The sequence below is a fragment of the Camelus ferus genome, chromosome 31 (assembly GCF_009834535.1).
Source record: "Camelus ferus isolate YT-003-E chromosome 31, BCGSAC_Cfer_1.0, whole genome shotgun sequence".
NCBI lineage: Eukaryota > Metazoa > Chordata > Mammalia > Artiodactyla > Camelidae > Camelus > Camelus ferus.
This window is the reverse complement of record NC_045726.1, coordinates 12673492-12689762: the sequence shown is the minus strand read 5'-3', so window position 1 is coordinate 12689762 and position 16271 is coordinate 12673492. Positions and strand designations below refer to the sequence as shown.

At 36.2% G+C, this 16271-nt stretch overlaps 1 pseudogene; it reads right to left on the bottom strand.

The window, feature by feature from the left end:
• Positions 1 to 3325: 3325 nt before the first annotated feature.
• Positions 3326 to 3890, bottom strand: LOC116660733 (annotated as a pseudogene).
• Positions 3891 to 16271: the final 12381 nt, after the last annotated feature.

Genomic DNA, 16271 nt, shown 5'->3' with positions numbered 1-16271 from the left:
TCCAAACTTCCTCTTTCTAAGAGGGCACTCATAACAGTGGTTTACACCATAATGATCTCATTTTAGCTTGATTACCTTTGTAAAGACCCTCTTTTCAAATAAAATCACTTTCTTTAGTGCTAGGGGTTAGAACTTGAAACTATCTTTTTTTTTTTTTTTTTTTTTTTTTTTTGGTGGTGGACACAATTCAACCCATAAAATTATCTATATTATTTGCCTTCTCCCTGAATAACTTATTTTAATATTTCTTGAGCGTCATCTCTATTTGTGATGAATGACCTTAGCTTTTGTTTGTCTGAGAAAGTCTTTATTTATCCTTCATTTTTGAAGGATAATCTATGTGGTTGGCTTTTTTCCTTCAACCCTTCAAATATATCAACCCATTGTTTTCTTGCTTGCACAGTTTGTGACAAGAAGTAGGCTGTAATTCTTACTCTCCTACCTCCCAGCTATCTTTGATTTTCTGCAGTTTGAATATGTTAACATAGATATGGTTTCATTTGTTTTTTAGTATTTAACTTGTTTGGTGCTTTCTGAGTTTCCTGGATCTATGTCTCTCATTAATCTTGGAAAGTTAATTATTGGATGGAAAATAATGGCCGGACCATTATTAGTTTATATGCTTCTCATTTTCTATTCTCACTTTCTTCTCCTGCTGATATTCTAATTATACTTATGCAACAACTTTTGATTAATTAAAGATTTATTGAACATCACTATGTATCAAATACAATCTTAAGAACTAGAAAGATATCTGTGTACAAAAGGGATGAAAATATATTAGATGAATTTTAAACTATGTAGAGATACTGTTGGGACATTTCTAAATAATTTCATCTTTGTTTATTTAGAAATTATATACAGTGTTCAACACTTTAAGTATAACTTATTTTTATGGCATTGTTAAAATATAATTTAGATAAAGTACAATTTACCACTCTAAAATATAAAATTCAGTGGCTTTGGGTACCTTCACAGAGTAACACATCTATCATCACAGTCAGTTTTAGAATATTTCCATTGGTCCCTAATGAGATCCTACATACCGTAAACATCACTCTTCAATCCTTTCTTCCTTCCTACCTTCTAGGTATAGACGACTAATAATCTGATTTCTGCCTGCATAGATTTGCCTATTCTTAACATTTCCTATATATCGAATCACAATTTGTTGTCTTTTGTGACTCTTTCACTTAGTATAATGTTTTCAAGGTTTATCTGTGTTTTAGCAAGTAATGATACTTCACTTATTTTTATTGTTGAATAATATTCCATTGTATGGATATACCACAGTTTGTTTATCCGTTCATCAGTTGATAAACATTAGGTTGTTTCTACCACGTAGCTATTATGAATAATGCTGCTGTAATCATTTATGTGCAAGGTTTCATTTATCTTTCATTCCATTTTATCTCTCTTGCATGTATAACAGAGTAGAATTGCTGGGTCATATGGGAACTCTATTATAACATTTTCAAGAATTGCTAGACTGTTTTCCAAAGCCGTTGCGCCATATTATATTCACATCAACAATGGATGAAGGTTCCAGTTTCATCACATCCTTGTCAATTCATCATTATGTATCATTTTTATTATAGCCGTCTTAGTATGTAGTGGTAATCTCATTTGTTGTGTAATTTCCTGATGTTTAGTGATGGTCAACATCTTTTCATGTGGTTTTTGTCCATTTGTATATCTTCTTTGGAGAAATAACTTAAGATCTTTTGACCATCTTTTAATTGGGTTATTTGTTGTTTTATTATTGAGCTATAAAAAAATGTTGGAAGTATTTTAGATTTCATGAGTGCAGCTGAGCTGAGAGACAGAGCACAGCTGCCAGGTGTCAGAGTAGCCATTTAAAGCAGCAAGGCAGAAATGAAAGAGTTAAGCCTTTAATCACTTACTGAGATGGTATAAACAAGGGGCTGACATCAGAAAGTACAGCTTCCCATGTTTCATTTTTCCCCATGGAACAACACACCTCTTGAGAGTCCTGTGGATCAGCCTGGATATGGGGCTTGTCTCACTGTTGAGAAAGCCCCCAGAAAAAGCCTCTGGCTGTTTTATGGACCATGGGTTTGGGAGGAGGAAGAGGGGTAAAGGCAAGGAGTATGAAAGTACTGGGTACTGAGTTGGAGTTGGGTGCAGTGTCTTCAAGGTATTCCCTTCCTCTCTTACATAAGGAGGTCTTAGCAGAGGTGTCTGGGAGGATCTGCCCAGGGCTAGGAATGGGGCTAGGAATTAATATGTGCACAGAGCATCATCATGACCAGCCAGAGAGGCTTGAGTCCTTGACTACATCACTCCCTTCAGAAACTGCAATGCACGGCTCTTCACCAAGTCCGATATGAGGAGGGAAACTTTCCTACCTGACGTCTGCCTGGTAAAGCCTTTGTAGTTGCCAATGCCCAGACGTGAAAAGCCACACAGAGGTTTTTAATCAAGAGTTGAACTCCTTATTAGATACAAGTCCTAGTACTAAATACTAGTGCAAGTACACTAATTACAGTGTGATTTGGTAAACTTTCCTCCTCTCATCTACATTATCTTTCCACCTCCTTGATAGTGTGGGAAGTTTTTATTAATCTATCTTTAAGCTCACTGATTTTTTTCCTCAGCCACTTCCAGCCTACTGATGAGCCCATCAAAGGCATTCCACATTTCTGTGTTTTTGATTTCTAACACTCCCTCTTGATTCTTTCTTAGAGTTTCCATCTCTCTGCTTATATTACTCATTTGTTTGTACATCGTGTCCACTTTTTCCATTAATTCCCTTAGCATATTAATCATAGTTATTTTAAATTCTCCGTACGGTAATTCCAACATCTCTGCCATATCTGAGTCTAGTTCTGATACTCGCTTTGATCCTTCAAACTGCCTTGTCTTGCTCTGTAGCATGCCTTGTTATTTTTGTTGAAAGCCTGACATCATGTATTGGAGAACAGGAAGTGAGCTAAATAAGCGTTTAGTGTGAAGTTTGTGTTAATCTGGGTAGGAGTGGGTTGGATTTAATGTTTACTATAGCTGTAGATGCCAGAGTCTTCCGATGAATCTAGTGTCCTTGTTTTTGTTTCCCCTGTTGACTTTGTTCTTTCCAAAATATTACTCCTCAGAGTGAGTCTGTGTCTTGCAAAACCAGCAGCTGCAATCCACTGTTATTATACCGGAGGCCTGTTGGTGTGGTGGTAATTTGGGGTGAGGGAGAAGAACCATTTTGTAATTGTATGATTGAATCTCTTTCTTTGAGTAGGTCTGTGTCCCTGCGCTGTGACCTTCACAAATTTTTTTTCTCAGGAAGCATTTCCAATTTTTATTTTTAGGATTGTTAATCAAAATTGCAAAAACACAGTAACGAAATGAAACTTTCGAGAGACATCTTGAAAAATTCCAAAGGAATACACACTAGCTGAAAATCTACAATTAAACTGTGATTACACATCAGATTATATTTAATCCTGCGTTTTCTCAATAATTTCTTTTTAATGCCATAACCTTTCTCTTTTCCAACTTGTCAAGACTTAGCTTTACATTCAAGAATTTTTTTCCCCGATTTTAGCCTAGTGATAAACACTTTGCTCGGATGAATACTCATGTGGGTCATCATGCTGTTAGCTGTCTCATACTGCACCCTCTTGGTGTAGATGGTACATCACTTGCACCGTGTTGCTGATTTGTTAACCTAGGTAGTGTCCCCAGACCACCTGGATCTCATCATTCTTGCAAATGGGCATGGAGCAGACATTGTGCTCCTGTTGAGCCGGGCAGACTTGGGCAAAGGGGCATGGAAGTGGCGTCTGTGGGTTTTGCTGCAGTCGTAGGTCACAGAGGGATTGAACTTCATGATGACCGTCTACCTGGCACCAGGTGGGCTCAAGTGGGCACCGTCACGTGTGTTTCTTAGAACGCCTTGCCTCTGCAGGTGAATCATGACAGCTAGAGGGTGAGGAAGAGAGACAAGTGGCCTTATCGCAGGTGTGACAAGGCTCTGGGGAAGTTTTATTTTTCCCTGGAGAGTAGGCCTTCGTTATGAAGAAGGCTTTAGGCACATTTCGCAACTGTTACTCTTCCTCTTTTCTTGCCGGCGCCAGGCGGGGCTCTTTCTCAGCATTTCACCAGGAGAAGCTGGAGGGGTCCTGGAGGTAAAGCCCAGGAAAGTTTGAAGCTCCCTTAAGACTGTGGCCGCCAGGAGTTCCTCTCCCACAGGTTAGTCTAGTTCAGTCTCCAGCAGTTGATCAAAATTACCATTTAAATTTTCCTACCAGCTTATGGTTCCAGTGCTTTCTGCTCGTCACGTAAGCAGATCTGAGCTGTGACTCTTTGGAGGCATCTGTCTGTCCAGATTTTGGCGTGGCAGTTTTCCCTACAACTTCAGTCCTCTGGTAGTTCTAAGAAGAGTTGTAATTTTTAGTTGGTTCAGTTCTTTTCTGGTTATAAAAATGAGAGTGATGACTTCCAAGCTCTTTACATGTCAGAGATGCTGGAAGACACATCTTAGAGCATGGACTTTTAGAATATTTATTCTTTATTCTCTAATTTTCAGAGTGGATGCATCATCCTCTTTTAACAAAATTCCCTTAGTTCAGTTTTGTTTTTTTTTTTTTTTTGTTTGTTTTTTTTTTGGTTGGAAATGACTGATTGTGATATTTCATGTCACCACAGGCAATATGTGATGCAGTTAAGAACTTGGCTCTGAAGTCAAAGGGTGAGAGTTTGAATTCTGGCTCAGCTTCTTTTCCAAGTATGTTACTTTGAGAAAAATATTTCACCTTGCTGTTCCTTAGTTTTTTCATCTGTAAAATGAGGTCAATATAGTAACTTTCTCTCAAAGGGAAGATTAATTATGTTAACACATACGAACGTCTTAGAACCATGCCTGGCACAAATTAAGTACTTAATAAATAATGGCTATTAATAAATTTCTCAGAAGTTTATCTGTTTCTCTATTGGTGTGAGAGCATGGGGGTGTTATCTTAAGACAGTGTTTTCACTGTCCCGTAGAGTTTAGAGACCAGGCTCAAATTGGCCTCAGAACTGATAGAAATCAGCAAGCAACTTCAAGGCGTGAGGCTAGGCTATAGCAAAGGGTTTTCTAATTAAGAGACATGCCTTTGATTCTGACAACTTAAGGAAGAAGTCCAACAGCTTTGTTTTATTTTGTTGAAATCATTGTGTTTTTGAAGAATTATCTTCGTGGATAGTTCATGGATTCTGGAAAACTCCCTACAAAAACAAGACTCTTTGATCCACAAGTGTTTGTTTTTCATCTAAAAAAAAAAATAACAACAAATAAACCCAATACAAAATTTTTAAATAAAAAAAATTTGAGGAGCTTGGAAGCCCTGTCCTTCTCCCTAGAAAGCATCTCTCGCTGTTAATTTATACACAGTTGCATTACCGTGGCTGAGGATGTGACCCAGGTTCTTAGCAGAGATGGAGACGCTCATGTAAAGGGGAGTGTTCCTGTAGGAGGGTGTTCTCTTCTGAGCGGATTGTTTGGTTCCATAGTGACTTTTTTGTCCATGCCAAGACTGGGTAATAATATTGAGGCGAAAAAGTGTCTTAAAAAATATCCAACCTTTATTTTGCTCTCTTCACCAGTTTCATCCCATCTTCAAGTCTATCAGCTCCAGTATCATCAATAACAAGCATTAATAAGTGCCCATAAGTTGCATGCAGATGTGTGAAAAATGACGAGAAATATTACACATGGGTCTTGCTCCCCAAGGTTCCACAGTCTAGTGTTTTATGCTGCTCTTTGCAACTTTAACTTAGTTCTGCTTTCCTTGACTCTTAACTCTGCATTTTCTCTTTAATTTTTCCACTAAAATATGGACCCTTGGAGAGAAGTGTGAAAAACTCATTTAACCCCACTCATTTTATATTTTGTAATGAACAATGCTACAATACTACATGTCCAACATTTCAGCTCATCTCCCATCTGGGGAATTCACTTTTTTCCCACTAATTTTCAGAGTTAATATAGGTTATTCACTCTGTGGATGTCATGGAGTTTCGCCTATAGAATGTAGTCAAAAATGATACAAGCTATTTCGAGGTCTGGAAATCACCCTCCAAGATCTCTCTTGCTTTCTCTCTCCTTGTGGAGCAAAATTTGAAGAACTCCAAAGTGAAAAAAAAGCCACAGTGTAGAAGGGGACTGAATTACTTCTTGACAGAAGGCCCATTTAAGACTCACCTGATAAAGAAAATCTTCATTAAATTTTTTGATCAGAGGATATATTTTATTGTGTAGTAATAATTATTGGTTTATTAATACACAATGGATGAGTTTTTTGCAGTTGTCTGTTATAGCAGCAATCATTAACTAATACCCAGATAAAGAATTGAATCTCAAAGAGTTGAAGTAGTTTATTCTAGATGACATATGATTTTTGTGCTGGGATTGGAACTAAAAGTTTCTGACTTCTAATTTGATTTCATTTTCACTTCATTTCTTTCACTGTCCGTTCTCAGCCAGTTATAAAAAAAAATATCAAACCATGAGAAATTAACATTGAGCTGTTTCATGTATGGTGATTCCACTCAATTAGTGCCTCTCTGCACTTGAAAAATACAACTACTGAATTTCAAGACACTCATTCTTTGGGTACTTGCCATTGCTTCTCCTAACATAATTTCTGAAATTCTGAATTTCAAGAAGTCTAGCTAAAAGTTGGGGAGATATATATAAATATTAGACAGTTATTCAAAGTTAAATCACGAGTTACCACTAACTCTGTTTACGAAAGTCCATTTTCTGTTCCCAGAGATCAAATTTCCCTTTGAATTGAAATGGTAGTCACTTGAGCTTGTTAATATTTAATTCCATTTAGTACTCCATCTATGCCAATGGGATGAGTTGGACAGTTAAATGTATCTGACTAAAAGAAATAATTCAGGGCCAAAGTAAATTGTCAAAATCCCTTGCAACAGAGCAAATGCAAATCTCAGTGGGTTTCTCACCACCAGCTGAAAAAATAACAAAAATATTCATGTCTCACAGAAGCATTTTTAAAAGGTCAAAGACAGACAGGGCAAGGTTTGTTACTTGTTTCTTCTATGCTGCAAATCTGAGATCAGTTGCAGTAAAAGTTGAAGGTTACTTGAAGAAGTCTGGCCTGTTTCACACTAGGTACATAAAGTGTTCCCAATGCAAAACTCTTTAGTTCAGTGGCTCTCAAAGTGAATGATTATGGCTAAATCACAGAACATGACATCTGAAGACCATGCTGTCACCTCAGATGCTCCAGTGAGTATATAAAAAATGCCAGCGATGGAAGAGTATTTTCTCCCTCTTTTTTTTTTTTTTTTTTGGGCATACTGAAACATTTGCATAAAGTGACTCAATCAAAAGCAAGCTGCATGTCTGTTGTTATGAAATCTTATATTCTTCCACAGTGGAAAAAAAAAGAAAAGAAACAAATAGAAGAAGGGGGCATTTTTTACCTTACAAACACAAAAAGTTAACTTTTTGTTTTTTCTGTGAGCTTTTCCTTAGGAAGTTGTTGGGAACCTGGCAGCTGTTACGAACTGTATTTCAGTTTTGATTGTTGGATTTTGCATGTTGCCTTTTTGGAAACTTTCCATGTCCTGATTTTTTATTTTTTTTAACATTTGTAAAATAATTCCATGAAATGACTTTTCAAAAATCTTTCCAGAGTTCTCTGCCAAAAATCTCTGAGTAACTTTTCCTACGGTGTATTCCTATAGGTCTTTCTTCAGATCTGATGAGTTACTCAGATGCCCTAGGGCAGGGCTATATGGCCAAGTGAGCATAGAATGGCTTTTGAGATATATTCATTCGTATTATTTTGACATTTATATAGAAAAAGTAAATACACTAGACACCATACTGTTTCTACACAGTAATTGTCTAACAAAAACATGTCTAGGTAATATAAGGATAATTCCTACAGAAACCTCATCCGAGGGGATATTCTATGTGAACTTTAGAGAAGGAATTTTGGAACAGAGTAAAATGTAGAGAGTATTATATACATACTATTTGCATGGTGTTAATCTAAACTTTGGTATTACATGTAATAAAAATTGACCTGAACAAGATAACCTATATGTTTTATACCCTATTAAAAAGTAAAGAATTCCCTCATTCAATCCGCAGAGGATAAAAGAGATTGTACTACATATGCCCTTGTTAGTGCTGACAATCAGACTGACTTTGGGCCTTGACCTAAAGGTCAATGGCTTTGGCCTAACAACTAAGGAAGCAACCTCATTGGGACGACCGAAAACCCAAAGGAAAGCCACGCCTGTTCTTCAAGGGGAAAACAGATGAGAAATGACATGATGCACTTTCTCCCATAACCATTGTCTTTTTTTTCCCCTTGAGTAATTTTTCAGATATAGGCGGTCCCCAACTTGTAAGTTCACAAAGTTCATTATCAGGAGAACTATTAGAACTTAGAACATAACATCCCATAAAATCAATGTTATGTTGGTGGTTACTGAGGTTGGTGATTTTTTTTTTTTTCTGCCTTAATCCCTTCCTTTTCCTGCTGTTGACAGTACCCCCTTCTCCACCTCCCACCCTGTGGTTCTCATAGAACTTCCATACCCTTGACAGCAGTTTCATCAAAGTTCAGTGATAGTCGAAGGGGTGGACACAATTTAAGTTGGGAACAATCAAAGTAATTCTCCCCACCCCCTCGTCATAGTGACTTGTCCAAGTGGTGGGCATGTGGCTCCAGCTGAGCCTGGCTAATTGGGTTCCTTTCCAGGATATTTTTAACTGGAGCTGTAGAGAAAGAACTGTTTCCTCTGGTCTGAAGCTGTGAGGTTGTGAACCCATTGCTGTTAGACTCAAAATCACCCACTGTGTGAAGATACTGGCTTATAATAAGAGCGAAACTAATAGGCCAAACCAGAGATGAAAGAGGGCGAGAGAGAGCTGACAGCACTGGACCCCTGGTCTTCGTTGCCTGAGGACCAGAACTGCCTTAGTTTCTGTTTTCTGAAGTTGGTTTTTTAACTCTTTGTTTGAGTATATAAGCCCCCAGTACTCTTCAAACAAAACAGATAAAACAAAACCTCTCTTATCTACATTTTTTTCTTAGGTTTTTTTTTTTTTTTCTTTTCTTTTTAAATTGCGTTTCTGTCTCTTTTAATCCGATGGCCTACCTAAAATGGTTGGTTTCTCAGGCTAGAATTTAGACATGCGTTTTGTCCATAATGCAGGAAACTAGCCACCGCTATGAGCCTGGAAACCCTCTCCTTCCTTTTTCCTCTGATCTGCTTTCAGCAACGGTTCAATAAGATCAGATAACCTAGAAAGAGAAGATTCAGGTCCAGCATTTTAAATTAAGTAGCTCCTTTCCTTGCTGTAACCATGACGCTGACAGTATAGTGAGAAGGGAGCATACCGATTCTGAGACTTAATCCAATTTTCTGGGACTCTCAGCCCAGGTGAAGAGCCCAGACAGAGACCTTCAGCGTAGTGATGACTGTTCAAAACAGCATTTATGAAGGGGGCTTGTATCACACTGGCACTGAGACAGCCGGGCTTTAATCATCTAAGAAGGGCTTTCAGGGCAAAGTCACCCACTCATTTGTACTCTGTTTTGTTTTCTGAAACAACTGAATCATCTCAACAATGGAAAAAAAAAACTTAAAAAAACAGTGCTGCTCAAAATAGCAATTGCATTATTGTGGTGACGGTGATTGTAATCAACACTTATTAGACTAATTCATCTCAGATGAGAATATTCATTATTTCTGGAGAGGCAACAGTCCTTCCAGGCTCTGATAATACTTTGTCACACTCTGAAGCAATCAATTTTATGCACTTTTAAATTATAGATGTTTACTCTTATGTGTGTCCTCTACCATTTCAGTGACCACCTGAAAACACACACACACGTACATTAATGTGTGTACATTCCCCTTTTCAGAGTCATAGTATCCCCTGCTTCTTGGGCAAGCTGAAGCCAAATATACCTAACAGCAGTGTGTTCAGTGAAAGGCAGGGCATGGTTAGAAAGAAGAGTGCACTGTCACATTCACTTTGTCCTCCCACGTTGTTTCCAATTCTCTGTCCCTGGGGAAGGTTATCTTAGTTTCTTTGATGAGTGCATTCATTTATTTAATAAGTACTATTGAATGCCTGTTGTATGTGAGGCACATGCTACACTCTAAAAATTCAAAGATTACTAGAACAGAGTCCGTGAATAAGTTCTCAGCCCAGTGGAAAGGCTGTCACACAGTCAGATAATTTTAGTAGTTATAATAGGCGATGGGAATATATAGAAGAGTGGCGCTTAAGAAACCAGAAGAGGTCATAGTTAGCTGCATCATAAAGGATGAGTGGAAGTTAACTCAGAAAAAGGTGTGACTATGGAAAAGTGGAGGATGGGAGGTTGGTAACTGAAATGAGGACTGAGAGGTGTGTATTTTAGGAATAGGATACACCATTGGGAAAGCAACATGGTGTGTGAAGCAATTTGGTGTAAGTGTAAAATAGCTGATGACTCAAGCTGAGAATTGAGATAAATAGGGACCAGAAGATGGAGAGCTTTACCTTATCATTGTATGGTGTTGAGTTTTTTGTTATGATAAAGAGCCAACAGGGGAATCCAAATAGGTCAGGAGCATAGATTTACTATTTGGATGAATTGCTATAGCAACAGTGTCAAGAATGGCTCCGAGTAGAATAACGTTATTACTTGATGTGCATATATGATGGAAGCTTAGCTCTGATTCAATAAAATTCCCACAACCACCACAAAAATGGCCAAAGTATATAACTACAAAAAAGAAATATAAATTACTTTTAAACTATTTATTAAAGAACAATCTTGTTCATAAGAAGATAAAAGAAAATGGAAACCTCAATTAAAACTTCATTTTAACCTATTGGTAAAAATCAATGCTATGTTTGGGAGAGCATGGAAAAATAGACACTCTCTTTCATTTCTTTTTTATGTATACATATATATGAGCTTTTAAACATGTACTTTTTAATGTGTATATAGCAGATATACTTCAGATCATAATTCCACTTCTATAAATTAGTCTACAGTATACTCACTTGTGTGTAGAAGTGATTATATATAAAGGTCTCATTGCAGTACATTGTTTGTAAAGCAAAAGACTTAAAACTTCAACAGCAGACATTATGTACATGTAATGGAATACCATGACCTCACTAGGAAGAACAGTGAAAGCTCTTTATCTACAGAGTGGGAATGAGCGCCAAAAGTATATATTTTATAAGAAAAAAGATGATACACAAGATTATGTATCATGTGGTGACACACTGATGGGGAAAAAAAAACTCCACGTAAATATACATAGAATATTCTTGGAAGAGTACATGAGAAACTGATAAATAAAGGTTCCATCTGATGAGGGACCAGGATAGGGGGGCCTCAGGGATGGGGGTGACTTATTTTTCATATATACCCTTTTGTATTTTCAAAATTCATGCCACATGAATATATTACCTAAACAAGAAAAGGAAGAGAAAGTGGGAGAAGATGGAGAGAGGAAGGGAGAGAGGGAGGAAAGACGGAAGGAATGAAAGAAGAAAGGAAATAAATTAGAGGGATTAATGTGTAAGCTGAAATTTCACCTCCTCTGAGGGAATTGAACCTATGCCTACAGAAAGTCAGGAGATGAACCTTGGAATCCACGTGAGGCAAAAATGTGTAATTGTGACACTTGTTTCAAGTGCAAGAATCTCAGATAAACCATGAGCTAGAAAAAGTGCACTCAGCAGTATTACAGCATCTTTGCTAACTCAGTCTATACTTGGAATAGAAACATGAAATCTTTCATATAAATTTATAACCATGGATTTGTCTTCATTTTAATTTGGGGACGGATTTTTATTAGGTGCAAGAATCCTTATGCCAAAAAGTTAAGATAGAAACACGCTTTGGGTGATAATATTCTGTGAAACATGGCAGAATCAAATGAAAACCATCGTGGTACACATTCTTCATCTAAGTTCCAAAGGTTCTCTGCTGATGAATCTCCTAGAAGAATGAACACATGGCCTAAAAATGATGAAATATACCAGAAAATAAATTACCATGAGTGAGAAATGATAGAATTAGGCCTTCAAAAGTGTCATATGACAGACTGTTTTTTACTATTAAGTAAAAAGTGTTTAAAACTATTAAACACATTAAAAAGGACTCAGAAACCCAAAAAAGATGATATAAAAATACTTGGCAGCAGAACTAAAAGAAATCAAATAGAACCTCTGGATATGCAAGTGGCTCTTGGGGTTATGAGCAAGATCTTGGAATACGAAGTTCCGGCTCTTGTTCTCCCACGAAACCACTGATCTAACATCGATGTATGGACTAAAATACCTTTATAAAATATCCAGAATCCAGTTAAGAGTTTCAGCGTCTCAGATGAGCAGAAATCCAGGAGCAAACTCACCGAAATGGGTAAGAGCAGCAGTTTCACTTTACCCATGTTAGACCCTCCCCCAAGCTGTCGCGCGTAAGCACTGAGATCGCCTTGGCCGAGATGTCTTCCTTGGAAGAAAGAATGAAGCACGCATTCAATATCTGTAGTCTTCTGAGGCATTTCCCAGGGCACCTACTTCTGTCTCACTTCACCCAGAGTGAAGTGTTGAGTGTGAAGGTCTGGGGGCAGTTAAGAACAAAGAAAATGGGCAATTGACTCTCAGAAGCCAGCATGGACCTAAAGATGGGGGAAAAGTGTACAACCCTGAAGCTTTCTTAATATTGAAATGTTCTTACTGCTCAAAGCAATGTACACATTCAATACTATCCCCACCAAAATTAAAATGATATTTTTTTACAAAAATGGAATAACAATTCTAAAATTCATATAGAACCATGAAAGATCCAGAATTGCTAAAGCTATCTCAAACAAGAAAAACAAGGCTGTAAGTATCACACTTCTGATTTCAAAATATATTTCAAAGCTATAATGTAAACCAATAGTAATCAAAATAATAAGATACTGGCATAAAGACAGTAGACCAGTAGAACAGAATAGAGTGCCCAGAAATAATACCATGCATCTCTGGTCCACTGGTCTTTGACAAGGGTGCCTAAAGTACACAGTGAAGAAAGGGTAGTCTCTTCAGCCAATAAGGTTGGGAAAAACTGGGTATACACATGCAGAAGAATAAAACTGGATTTCTGTCTTCTGTCTACCATACATAAAAATCAACTCAAAATGGATTAAAGATTTAAATGTAAGACTTGAAACTGTAAAACTCCTAGAAGAAAGCATAGAGGAAAAGCTTGACATTGCTCTGGCAGTGATTTCTTGAACATGATACCAAAAACACAGGCAACAAAAGTAAAAATAGACAAATGGGACTAAATCAGCTTCTAAAATACTTCTGCATAGCAAAAGAACAGTCAACAGAATAAGAAATCAATCTATAAAATGGGAGAAAATATTTGCAAGCCATATATCTGATAAGAGGGTTAATATCCAAAGTATATAAGGAACTCATACAACTCAATAGCAAAGCAAACAAAAGCCCCAAATAACCCAATTAGAAATGGGCAAAGAATCTGAATAGACATTTTCCCAAAGAAGTCATACAAATGGCCAACAGGTATATGAAAAGGTGTTCAGCATCACTAATCAGCTGGAAAGTGCAAATCAAAACCACAGTGAGATGTCACCTTACACATGTTAGGATGACTGTTATCCAAATAACAAAAGACAACAAGTATTGGCCAGGCTGTGAAGACACTGGAATCTTTGTTCTTTTTGTTCACTGAGACTGTACTTTGGTGCAGCTATCTATGGAAAACAGTATGGAGATTCCTCAAATAATTAAAAATAGAATGATGATCCAGCAATCCCACTTCCAAATATATAATTAAGAGTTTTAAAATCAGGGTCTCTAAGAGATATCTGCACTCTCTTGTGCATTGCAGGATTATTCGTAATAGCTGAGATATGAAAACAGCCCAAGTGTCCATCAACAGATTAACTGAAAGAAAATGTGGTATATGCGTACAACGGAATATTATTCAGCCTTAAAAAAAGAAGATAATGCTACCATCTGCAACAACATATATGAATCTGGAGGACATTCTGCTAAGTGGAATAAGCAAGTCACAGAAGGACAAGTACTGCATGATTCCACTTATATGAGGTATTTTAAAAAGTCAGCTCCTAGAAGCAGAGAACAGAATGGGGGTTGCGAGAGGCTGTAGGGAGAGAGAAATCAAGAGTTGCTGTTCAATGGTAATAAATTTCAGTTATGCAAATAAATAAGTTCTAGAAATTTGCCTGACAATGTAGTGCTAATCATTAACATTATTATATTGTGCATTTAAAAATTTGTTAAATAGGTAGAATTCCTGTAAAGTGTTCTTACCATCGACACAAAAACAACAAATGTACACAAGGAAATTTTTGAAGGTGACAGACATGTCTATTACCTTGATTGTGTTGTTGGTTTCATGGTGTATGCATGTGTCCAAACATATAAATAGTAAACATCAAATATGTGCATATTTTGTATAGCAATTATTTCTCACTATAGTGTTAAAAATAGTTCTTGGAATTAACAGAAAAGAGAGATGAAAACTATTAAAGAGGTAAAGAGTAATGAAGGAAAATATAAAGATGTTCACCACATATTCACAAAACAGTTTTTTTTCTATTAAATCCATTAAAGAAGCTTGAAACATTGATTTGGAAGGATGCCAAATATTTTATTCTGTCTGGAAGACATTTGTAGGGCCCAGCTAAATGTAGTTGTATATAAAAAATGTGTAAATATTTATAAGTTTTAATTGAAGTTAAATTATCAAATAATTTATATCATCCTTTCTTCTTAAGGATATACCTTCTTAATTATAAAAATTTGTCAAGTTATCTTTTATATGATTAAAAGTTGTCAGATTATCAAAGATGACTGAATTATTAGTGTGCATATTGGGATTTTATTTTGATGGACCAATGATATTTGGAAACATGATACACAAACATATACACAGTTTATAATTATAATATATTAAGTTTTTAAAATTATGTTTCTTTTCATTTAAAAAAGTCAATAATCACACTATTAAAAACAAAATTTTCGTGTAATTTTTTTCCATGACAGTAATGTCAAACTAGACATCTGTCTGTGAATTATTGTAGTTTTATATTTTAAATTAATTTTATTTGAATACTCATTAGATTGGGAAATGACATGAGAACTTTACATCCCATTTAAACTTTTTAATAGAATGCATATGATAATTGTTGTAGAGAAATGTCAATATCTTAATTAAGATGAATTGGTCTCATATAATGCATTTTACCATCTTGTAAAGTGATATCTAGAGCTATATAGTAATAAAAAAGATTGGTATATTTAGAGCTACATGAAGACAGATTTACAAATAACATGAATTATTTAACATTGAAAAATACTTCTCCATCACCATGTGCAACTGTTTCAAACCAAGCCAATTGCTGAGTATCATGAACCATAAATTAGAATAAAATAAAAAATAAGAAGAGAAGCAAGAGAATGGATTCAAGATGCTACTTGGAAATGCATTATGTTGTGGAAGAATCTTCTACATTCATTCTCTTGGAAAAGAAGGATTTGACAAATTATGTAGTCTTTTACTAATTTCTCTGTTGATCAGTTTGTCTTCACTATGAAGCATTCTCTGTCTTTGACAATGACTGTCACACAACCCTCAAATATTTATGGCATTTCACAGTAACTGTTTTTTCCTTAGAATTCAAAAGAGAAGTTACTTGTCAGACCATGTATTTTAGAGTTTTAGGTTGCAATGTACCAACACTGAGTACTGATTTACAAGTGACAATAGTTTTAAAATACTCGTGTGTGTGTGAGTGTGTGTGTTTTGATATACAGGACCTTTTAAAATATGGGATCCAAGGACCTCTCTTGCCCAATTGTTCAAGTAGTGCTGCCAACTGGAGTACTGGAAAGACAGAATAAAAAGAATGCAGTATTAAAGAAGTAGTGGGTGGAATTTTCTCAGAAATAAAAGAAGATATAAATGGCTCAGAAGCTCAGATTCAGGAAGCCTAAGGAATCTAGTGAAGAATAAATAAAATTGGATTTAGCTACACCACATCACAGGGAACCTCAAAACACCAAAAGAAAAAAAGACTCTTTAAATAACCAGAGATGAAAAGCAAATTTTCTACAAAGAACATGTTTACCATTAACATATTCTTGCTAAAGGAGCCTTGAAGAATATACTTCTGGAAGAAAAACAATAAAAACAAAAGGAAGATAAGATATACAAGACAGAATGATAAATAAACAA